The sequence below is a fragment of the Triticum urartu genome, unplaced genomic scaffold (assembly GCF_003073215.2).
Source record: "Triticum urartu cultivar G1812 unplaced genomic scaffold, Tu2.1 TuUngrouped_contig_8255, whole genome shotgun sequence".
Taxonomy (NCBI): domain Eukaryota; kingdom Viridiplantae; phylum Streptophyta; class Magnoliopsida; order Poales; family Poaceae; genus Triticum; species Triticum urartu.
In genome coordinates this window covers 1-10776 of record NW_024119185.1, presented here as the reverse complement: position 1 = coordinate 10776, position 10776 = coordinate 1, and the positions used below count along the sequence as shown (strand labels likewise).

The following is a 10776-nucleotide window of genomic DNA, read 5'->3' as shown; positions in this document are numbered from 1 at the left end:
TGGGCTTACTATTTGCTTCCCCTCTGCCTATAGGAACTTCGCCAAACTTCCGATGGGCGTCGTGGGCGCCACAGACATGCAGTTCAAAGGCAGAGGTGCGTCAAATATCTATGCCAATTGGTGCTTGTTTTTGTTGTCCCTTTTAGTGTGTATCTCTGATGATTTTTCGATGACCGGCTTCAGTTTTTGAGAGCATACACAGTAGGTACTTATGTGCTAAGAATTTTGATGGGTAATCAATCTTAATAAGAGAGTAAAAGGATTGTTATGATTTTTCTCACGACTAAATGACACAACGGCAGATTTTTTATCTACATGAGAACATACAGATTCGGTAGCACACCTAGAACCAGAAAGTGCCAAGAACATAACAGGCAGTAGTGACTTGACAATACAATAAGCTAAACTGTTGTTATAATTTCTGTTGTAACAAGTTGAAGTTATTAAAAAAATAATTGAAGTTTCTTCTAACAGCACCAACTTCAGTTCAGTTGTTAGAAAATATCTTCAGTTCAAGATTTAGGAACAATCAGTTGGCTTAACTGTCAGTCTGAAACCAACCATTCTTTTGTTGCAGTTCAGTTAACTCAAGCTATTACAATTCACTCAGTCGTGGCGTCTCTAGGGGCAGCGGAAGAACCGTGGGTGTGATCCGTGAGCACAGACGCGCAGATCTGTGGGGAAGCAACATGTAGACATGGATGGAAGATGGGAGACCTAGCTCTAGCTGCCTGAGCTGTCCACCGGCAAGATGAACCCACAAGCGCCATGGTGGACAAAGAGGTGTGTTCACAAAAACTTTTTGTCTTGTGTCTGGCATGCTTGAAATTGCTGAATTGAAAAGTAATGTAGGATGGGTGGATGTGTGAAATTAATATATTGGATTTGCCAGCCGTGAGTACTGCTAGATCACTGATGGTGCTCTGTTCCTTATGTTGTTTGTCTCTTCATCTATAGAGCTTTAACAAATGGTGCTCTGTTTCTTATGTTGTTTGTCTCTGCACCTATAGAGCTTTAGCAAATGTACATACTGATTCAGGCATGCACTAACTCTGAGTGATACTACAAATGCACACATGGTTGTTAATTTTTTTTCTTGAATACACACGAGTGTGCGTACAATATTAAAGGAGGGGATGGGGGTAAAGAGATACAATCCCTACTGCCCACATTATCTAAGCTCTAAATCTCGTGCTGCCCACGTTGCCAAAGCCCCAAGGAAGGCTTCGACCTCTCCCTTCAGGATGCCCTCTCTCTTGGGGACTTTGTGTAAATTGGTAACTATCTTAGTCAGTTATAGAAGTAGTATTAGCGGTGTGAAATTACATCTTTTGTGGAGACGCTAGCACTGAGAAATTGCTGGCATATTTGGTTAAGGATAAGGTCTGGAAATGGAGGTTTGTTTTTATAAGTAAGCTGTATTTCATTCTTCTCCTGCCATTCTCAGCAATAGATAAATTATAAAATGTATGTACGGGTAGCCATGTTATGATTGATGCTAGAACACACATAATTATATACTAAGTACTTATCTTCAGAATTTTCAGCATTGTCTAATGTGTGCATATGTACTTGTTGCTGTTGTTGTGCGTGGAAGATAAAAGGGAGCAGGGCATATGCGTTTGTACTGATAATGACACATCTAAAATATTTTATTTGGTTTAGTTATCTGGCCATACATTTTTTTTGTAACAACGCGCTGTCGGTGGCGGCAACAGTTCAGTGCGGCGAGACGGCCGGTGTGTGCGCTGGGGCACTGGCGAGACTCCCTGACAGGCATATTCTGGTGACTACTTGTGTTCTCGTGAAATCCATCCTCTGATTACATTGTTTCGGCATGTTTAGCTGGAAGGAACCACTACCATGTCCACCCAAAAAAGGGAAGACAACATTAGGGAGTTCTATGGTAACTAAACAAACGTCCTGCAGAATGTCGTGCCGACAAAAGTTCAGGGAGGCGAGCCGGCCGGTGTGTGCGCTGGGGCACTGGCGAGACTCCCTGACAGGCATATTCTGGTGACTACTTGTGTTCTCGTGAAATCCATCCTCTGATTACATTGTTTCGGCATGTTTAGCTGGAAGGAACCACTACCATGTCCACCCAAAAAAGGGAAGACAACATTAGGGAGTTCTATGGTAACTAAACAAACGTCCTGCAGAATGTAGAAAAACATGACAAAAAAGCATTTGTGGTTTGGATATGCGATACTGAAAAATTCCCACTGTTTATCTACTACAACTGTGATATTTCCTTCCCTCGTGTAACTGGAACAGGGCACCAGCAACTCCGACGACCGGAGCAACTAGAGCAAACATGTATGGTGTTTGGTTTAATGCGAGCTTCGGAGATATCACTCAACAGTTCATTCTGGTGTTATTAAGTGCTTCAGCAGACACAAATGTAGCATATTTTTACTGATAGCAATGCACTATGAGTAATTAAGCTGGTGTGACCATCATTTATTGAAAATATGCTGCAACCTATGCATCTGCTTACCAGTATTGTCCTTGGCAACTTCAACCAAACTTTTATTTTAGTTGATTCCACCTTCTATGTTTTTAGAAATTCATTGTTTTTGTATGCTTAATTGAGCAGAGCTCGTTCATAGTGATCTTCTGCCAATGACACAAATGTAGGAATGAGATACACATGCAATGTAAGAAACAGAGAAAGGAAGCTGAAAGTTGAAAGCATTATATGTTTTTGTGACTATACACATTAGTATTGCCTTAAAAATTGAATAAGGAATATTTTTATTTGGTATGTACCACAAAATGTGTTCATCCAGTAGGTGATGGTTTGGTCATTCTTCTCCAAGGTGCGGATATATTTGGACTTTTGCAACTATGCTTGTGCCTGGTTTTACTGATTACGAGACATCTCCAGATGATTGGTTATCTGGCCATATTTTCCAACTGTATAAGCTTTGTGAAATCTTGAGATCTTCCTCGTTTTAGCTAATTCAGTGTTCTGTATAACAGTGATTTTGCAGAGATATTGGATGTTAACTTATTCATATCCTCATCCTAAAGATCATATGACAAGTACTTGATATAATTTTGCTTTCAAAAATGAAAACACCTAGGTGATTATCCTAGCTATCATATCTGTACAAGCAAGATTATCATAATAACTAAGCAATTTTTTCTTCATGTTATTATACAATGCCTAATTTGATTCAACAAGGATAATGATACTGCAAGGCTTGAAAATTTTAGACTATGATCACTTTGTATGCCAAGCTGGAAATTTGACGTGCCTTAAAGCACCTACAGCTGGAGTGGCAAATCCGGGTGACTCAAACGCCCTGCGGATGTGTCTACGAGCACTGTCCGGCCAGTCGTCAAAAATCGCCGTCCACATCCGTGTTTCTCATATCCAATCCACATATGTGTATCTCATATCCACTGACCTGTCATATCTTAGGTCTTATATATGCAACCAGTAAATTATTTGGGATGCCTGGCTGTATGGGTGGCAGCCACCGTCCCTGTTATTGCCTCCAGGGTTGGTCCGCCCCTCTTCCCATATGTCGACGCCGGTCAGTGTGCTCCTGGTTTCTACAGAAGTAGAGGCGACCAGGAGGGCACGTATGGGTGTGTGCATGGAAAGGACCACTATGATCATGCTCGATTTGCTCCGAGCAGGAGGACTATGCATCAATTCCATCGCCATCTGTGAGATCTCCCTCTTCAAGGATGCGCAACATCCAAACATATGGTTAGTACCACCACCCTCTTGTCTTCATCTCCCTCCATGCATGGTGCTCGCCGTCAGTGTTAGGGTTTAGGGTGCCTTTTGGTCCCTCTTGTATGGGTGGATAGGCTGATGTGTTTTGTTCTTTCTTTCTTTGTTGCCACATAGGTTGCAGGACGAGGTGCACACCTGCACCATGAGAAGTGCATATGCCGACTCATCCCAGAGACCCGAACTTCAAGAACTTTCTCGTCGAGCACCTCATGCGGAGAGGCTTTGAGAAGTTAGGTTTTCCTCGAGGAGGATCTTCTAACCAGAATAAACATTCTAGCCCAAAGCTCCATCTCATATGGGGACCAACAATGTACCATTTTGATGATCTCCATTCCCTGTGAGCAACTTGATAGAGGTATACACACTGTTTAGAAAGTTAGGAGCTCCATTCATTTTGATTGGTCGGTAAATTGTAATATTGGTGGCTATTGTTCATAAAGTGTTTCCGCCACGCAGTCGAGTCCAAGTCCTCCGTTCGGAGCTGAAGCAAGTTGTCGCCTTCGGTCAGGTCGCCCCCTATTTTTCATGGTGGATGAGATTGGAGGGTGGGGGACAATACCTACTCTGGAGTCACTAGGTCTAAGTGTGGCAAAGTTAGGTCCAGGTAATTGTATTTTACCAATAATCAGTGTTACATTTTACGTTAGTAGATATGTTACATTGGTAGATATGTTTTTGCAATTATATGTTATAGTTGGTATTGTTTGCTTATGTGCGTAGTTAAAGAAGGAAATATGTTTCATGGAGGAGAGAGTGCAGCTTTGGGAAGAGGTCTTGAGTACTTCTGAAAGAATGATCAGTTCAAGGTCTACAAAAACATTAGAAATGGATGCTTGGTCCAGACTACACCAGTTCGTTGGGATTACTTGTATCATTTTGCAATTTTGCCTTTCATGTATATTACTGAAATAATGCACACATGTTTTTTTCCTGAAAAAGAGACATGTCCAGCAAAAGAGCATAATCCTCATGTAAATATTGAGGTTCATATTTCTAAATTTATTTTCTCAATACAAACTTAGAGCCTGGAATACAAACAAAAAGCATGTTTATACCAAGATGTAGTGCATTCCCAGCCTGAAGTGATGTTTTCCTGTTTGATTGATTTTATTTCTAGCCAAATTACAAATGGACTAGATCTCTGCAATCACGAGTTCTTGCCAATGGTTAGATTGACTTTTATTTCTTTTTGTAGGCTATGAGGTCTGATTGTGCTTGCAGATTGGAATTGTTGAAAACCTTAGCCTTCCTGATCTAGCTAACAAAGATGTATGTTTCAGACAATTAACATTCAAGCGTTAGCATACTTATACCCCAGGTGCAACACACAGGCTGATTAGTTCATAGTTATTTGTTTTAAGGGTTTTGGTCGGGATGGTGTATGTGGCACTTAAAAATGCTCTAGAAAAATAATATTTTGTCTTCACGTCTTGCTTGTGCACTGCATAATTATACTGTCCACAAATAACATACAACAGTAATACGTTTCTATCTACCAATGCATACTTGCACTGTAAGTCTATAAAAAATAGGTGTTGAGCTCCAAGGCTATTTGTTTAAAGTGACATTTATTCAGCGTGTTCCAACCTTTACATGCCTTAACTATAGAATAATCTAATATTATGATTTCTCCAGTAAGCAGTATACTAGGACTTTGAATTTGTGCTTTAGGAAAATTTGAACAGACCTCGTCCACGCCGATAATTTCCTGTTACATCAGGTTGAACAATTTTGTTTATGTTGTGAGTGTGGTAAATATTCTTTACCACTGGCCACATATCTCACTTGTGTTGGTCCCCTCGAATATGTTAATGTTTAGTTTCCAATTTTTCATCTATCAAATATCAATGGACTTTACATGGTTTCTTGCAAAAAAAAGACTCACATGGCTCGAGTTTGTTTGCTCAGGAGGTTTCTCTCATAGATTATAATAGTCAGTGGCTTAAAAGTATTGTCGGTGCTACAAACATAAAACTGATGAAAGAAGAACATATTTGTACCTTATTGCCGGCTGACTATACACACAAGAACCTTGAAACTCTCATTAATGCGTTATATATTTAGTTGCAATAGTATTTGATTTTTCATGAAGCAATATGCTTACTGTTTCTTCATTCAGTTTCATGTGGCAATAACGCGTGGAGGATGACGGTCACGAGCGCATTGTCGCAAGCTCACCGGAGGGAGGCACACATCTCATCCAATAGAAAAGCACGCTCCAAAAAATCCCTAACCCTCCATGGAGCCATTGCTAGGGGGCGACGAGATCAACGCCACCCACCATCTTCTCACGCACAAGTCTCAAGAGAGGCAGACATCGACAACTATTCAGAATAACCACAACAAAATTCTGACACAGGTGGTTAGTGGGAGAAGGAACCTGAGACCGCAACCGATTCTGCTGCAAGGGTGGTGTGTAGAAGATAGTTGTAGCAAGCATATAAGTCACTCTGGAAAAAGTGTGTAGTTATTGTTGTACTAGAGATCCATTCCGATATTTTCACTGATATGCATGGTTGAATAGTACTATGTGTCATATGTGAGAGTAATGTAATACAAAATGAAACATGGTGGACAGGGCTTCGTGACTGAGCTGGCGAAGAAGATGTCAGTGGTGGAAGCGGACATGTTATAGAAGATGTTGAGGGTGGCACCGGAGGTAATGGACAAATGGGGTTCCTCGGCACCGAAGAGAAGGATGCTGCAGCGACACCGACACGTACTGGGTTCCATTTCCAACCAGAGAGAGCTTATGAACGGTATATGCGTGATCCATTCATTCTTTCGTTTGATCCTTCCTTATTCCTCTCAACTCAGATTAATTTTATTTTGTAATTATGCATGATTTTGATGGATCAATAAATTTAGTGGCATTAATTGCAATGAGAAATATCGTATATCCATAAACTTCACTTTGTTGTTTTTCAGCTGAACATGATAGTTTGTGTCTTTTTGTTATTGACTTCAATATGGTCGATGGTAGCTTGCTGAATAAAGCAAGACCCAACACATAATTTCATGCCGAGAGTTTGACCTGTTTAATTTTGTACGGAAAATATTTGCTGCTAATAATGAGAAAGTTCTGATTTGTAAATGCAATATTCTTCCATGTATACGGAATTACAGATTGAACAAAATATAAGCCAAAGTTGAATCTCAAGCCTTAATTAATACTAAAAAATAATATAGGTTTGGTATATGTGTAGAATAGGATATTTTTCCTTGAGAATCTACTAGATGAGGTGGTCGTTGTCGACATCCTTGTGAAAGTTCGCATGATCTTAGCACGAACCAACTCACAATGTTATCTCGAGCAATGCTTTATTCACTTAAGTATCTTTTTTAGGAAAACACTAGGTTAAAAGCCTACTGTGAAAAATTATATGCAAAGTTATTATAATTGCCATTTATGATCACGAATGATCTTACTGAATGACTGTTCTCATGGCCTTCAAAGAAGAGATATACTAGAAGTTGAGTGCAGTTGGAGGGGCCTTAGTCCTTCTGAGCCAAGAAAAGTAGATGGGGCCTGTCCAAGCTTTGAATAGTAGATGGGGGAATGTTAAAATATTTTATGATGCCATGGTTCTAAATGGTTAGGTATGTGTCGCAACCTGTTTTTTTTCATGGGATGATTGGTCTTAAGCATAAAAAGCCATCCATGTGCCACCTATCGTTTGTAATGCACAATATCGAGTTCTATGTTTTTGTACCACTTTCTTTATTTTCTACATTAGATCTGACAGTATATGTTAGTGAATTACATTTTTATTGAAATAGATTACAAGTGAAGAGGATTTCAATTGTTTTTTGTATGTTATTGGCTAACTTTTTTATACGTGCGAAATTTGATATGCAATCAGTAACAACCAACCCACAATGAATAGGAAGACATACTAATGCTATTAATAACCCAATATCAACAAAAGAATGTTCTTAATTTTTTTAGGCCCGTGGCAACGCACGGGCACTCTACTAGTACCTAGCTAGTTTTGCACTCTCCATTCTTGCTCCCACAACAGAACTTCTGAATTAACAAATTAACATGTTAACTTAGGCCCCTTGGAAGTTTAAAGCAGGACACTGAGTAAACATGAATTGCATGAGCCACAGACTTTAGTTTGCAAAAAAAAAAGACTTTATCATAATGTCCTTTCCTCCAATGGAGAGAAGTTTTTCCTTCCATCCCCTGAACTGGTTCCACACGCTATCCTTCAAATACTTAAATGCATCATTCTTTGAATCACCAACATCCCCAAATATTCTTTGGACAAAGATTCATTTGGTACCTGGAGATGGGTTTCCACCTCCATTCGGACTAACTCCGGTCAACCTTTGCTGAAAAAGGTTGAAGATTTGATAAATTAGTTCTTTGCGCTGTGGACCGATACAGAACCGTGTTGGATGGCTTCCGGGTCTGGGCTGCTGAGTCCGGACGGATGCGGATGGTTTGAGGGGTCGGCGTTGGAGATGCTTATAAATAGGTATAGAAGACATGAGTAAAAGACTCAGTCTTTTTCTATTTGACCTTTTTACTGTCCACGTACCTGGTAGAAATTGAATATCCGTGACCACCACTTACTCATTCAGTCATGCAACGAAATGCTCAGTCAGACAAAATACTCATTCAGTCATAAAAGGGAAAGAAAAGTCAAAGATGGCCAAAGGCTCTCGATGCATGCAACCTGCACACACCTAACAGGAATCGATAGCCGGTCAACAAAAGGATAGACATGGTCGTCGACGCAAACGCTGACTTATGATTTTTCAAAGAAAAACTGCCGGTCAAATGTAGCGGCCGGAGTCTGCAAAGTCCGATCGATCTTTTTTTGACTCGTCTACGCATGCCGATTGAGATTTATGCACACACGTCGCACTCGGCACAGCTACCACTACCAGGACGGCGGGTATAAATACGGCATCGGTGCAGCGCAGCTGTGCAGGCTGTAGCTCCTCCAAGCACACAGAAGTAACACACGCATCCTTCCTTGCTTCCTTCAGGTTTCAACCATGGCTCTCCTCAGAAGCCTGGCTGCGTTCTTGTGCGTGATGCTGGCCTCCCTCGTGTTCGTCGCACAGGCCGTGCTCGCCGCCAGAGGTATGTATCAACTCCCGATTCCCTCTCTTTTTTGTTGGAATATCGACATTTTTTCGCATGTCTGAGCTGATGTCCCGCATGTCTAATGCTGCAGGCGATTTAAGCAGCGTGAAGCGAGACGGTGTGAGGGGAACCTGGGCGTCCCCTTCCTACCAGGTGCGGCCGGGGCCGCTCCCGCGCTATCCTCCAAAGTAGGCTCGAGGCGATCTATGCCATGAATGGGAATACAAATATGCCGGTCAAGAGTAATTTAGTTATTTGTTACTGAGCAGTGAGCGTTTGCGGCCGATATAAAGATACCAAAATGCACGATTGTATTTGTATGTTAGTCCATCCGACTTATCTAAGATGTTGCTACAACCATATGCGAATAAACAACACGGAGCAACGTTTGTGCCTTGCCGTGTGTGCCATGTCCGTAGACTGTCCGACGCTGACTCTATTCGGGTCATGTTCAAGCTGTTACTTATTAGAATCATGACATGAAGCCTGTCATTGCGTTTTTTTTTACCACTACTTGTACCTTGAATGAGCAGTACAAGGAGAAAAGGCTCAATCATTTTACACGGTCTCTCTGCCCGTGTGTTCAGTGCTTTCCCTCGTGAGCACAAACGCCGGTTTTCATAGTGTTCGTGTGAGCCGACTCTCGTTTTCTAATTTTGGAGCTCTACATCTCATCCAAGAAGCTGAGATTTGCCAACGGGTCCTTTTGAGACTTCCATCGCAAACCGGTCCAAGGCAACCTGTGGACTTGCCCCGTTTGAATCTGTTCTTCTTGCTTGCGGATGTCCAAACTATTTGTCGTATATGGCTATGTCCATGTTTTGTGGATGATTTCATTGCTTGGGAACCAGAAAAGAATGGCCAATTCATGGTTCAAAGTGCTTATTGGCTAGCTGCGGGAGAGCTCTATGCTCCTTCTTTAGCTTCCACAAGCAGCGTCCGTGATGGACACTGGGAGGTTTGGAACCTATTTTGGGCGTGCCCAGCCCCGCCTAAAGTTCTCCCTTTTGCTTGGCGTGCTGCTACAATTTCTTTGCCAACATGGAAACATAAACAGCAGAGGACTTTGGAGATTCGGAGTAGTTCCTAGTCTGTGGGAGAGAGGATGAAGACATTTTTTATGTCTTATGTGCTTGTGATAATGCGCGTCGGCTGTGGTGAGCTATGTCTCAGCTTTGGGCGCTTAATGTTACCACAATTATGCGCCATGATGAGTGGTTGCTTCAGGTTATTTGTGATGTAGATGAGGCTATGCGATTTCGCGTACTATTGCTTTTCTGGAGATTATGGCATATCAGAAACGAGTTAGTGCATGACAAACCGGCACCACCTATTGATGTTTCGGTCAGATTTTATCAAGTTATCTTGATTCATTTGTTAGCAGCAAGCCATGCCCCGTGATGGTGGCGACCGGTGTCAGTGCACGGTCGAGTCCATGGTAGGTGTTTGCGCGTGTGTTTCAGTTGTTGATCGGACGCTGGTGTGTGGCCGTGTCCGAGTAGTGTGTGTCAAGTCGTTGGCATAGACGCGTAGGTAGTGGGAGCAGTAGTCGTGGTCGTTGGACGCCTGCCGCGTCGTGCGTGCATGAGCGCGTCGTGCGCAGCGGCCTGGGCGGACGGATCGTGAGCCAGGTGGGCAATGGTGTGTGCGTGCGCATGTGCTTAGCCTGGGTATAAATAGCCCCATGTACTGATCGTTGTGTGGCTGGGAGGTTTACGAGTTCGTGCTCATGGAAGTGGCGTTCGAGCGCCGGAAAAAAAATCCTCCCATGTCCACTGTCTTCTCCTTCCTTCTTCTTTGTTGTGTTAGACAGCGAGCGCGAGGGAGGTGTAGCGAGAGACAGGAAGAGGACGGCACCGGCACCAACAATTGGTATCAGAGCCTCAAGATTCGAGGGGCGGCCGTGGCGTGTGGCGGCGTCCGC

At 42.3% G+C, this 10776-nt stretch overlaps 2 long non-coding RNA genes across 5 annotated transcripts; both read left to right on the top strand.

Moving 5' to 3' along the window:
- Window positions 1-33: 33 nt before the first annotated feature.
- Window positions 34-1927, top strand: LOC125531877. Its single transcript, XR_007293581.1, has 3 exons — window positions 34-95; window positions 578-783; window positions 1666-1927. It is a non-coding gene; the product is annotated as an uncharacterized LOC125531877 (long non-coding RNA).
- Window positions 1928-2367: 440 nt separating this feature from the next.
- LOC125531876 lies at window positions 2368-6028 on the top strand. Of its 4 annotated transcripts, none has more exons than XR_007293577.1 (6): window positions 2368-3721; window positions 3866-4106; window positions 4208-4355; window positions 4472-4557; window positions 4947-5020; window positions 5871-6028. It is a non-coding gene; the product is annotated as an uncharacterized LOC125531876 (long non-coding RNA). The 4 variants fall into 4 exon arrangements; XR_007293578.1 differs by having other exon boundaries at window positions 4947-5069; XR_007293579.1 differs by lacking the exon at window positions 4472-4557.
- Window positions 6029-10776: the final 4748 nt, after the last annotated feature.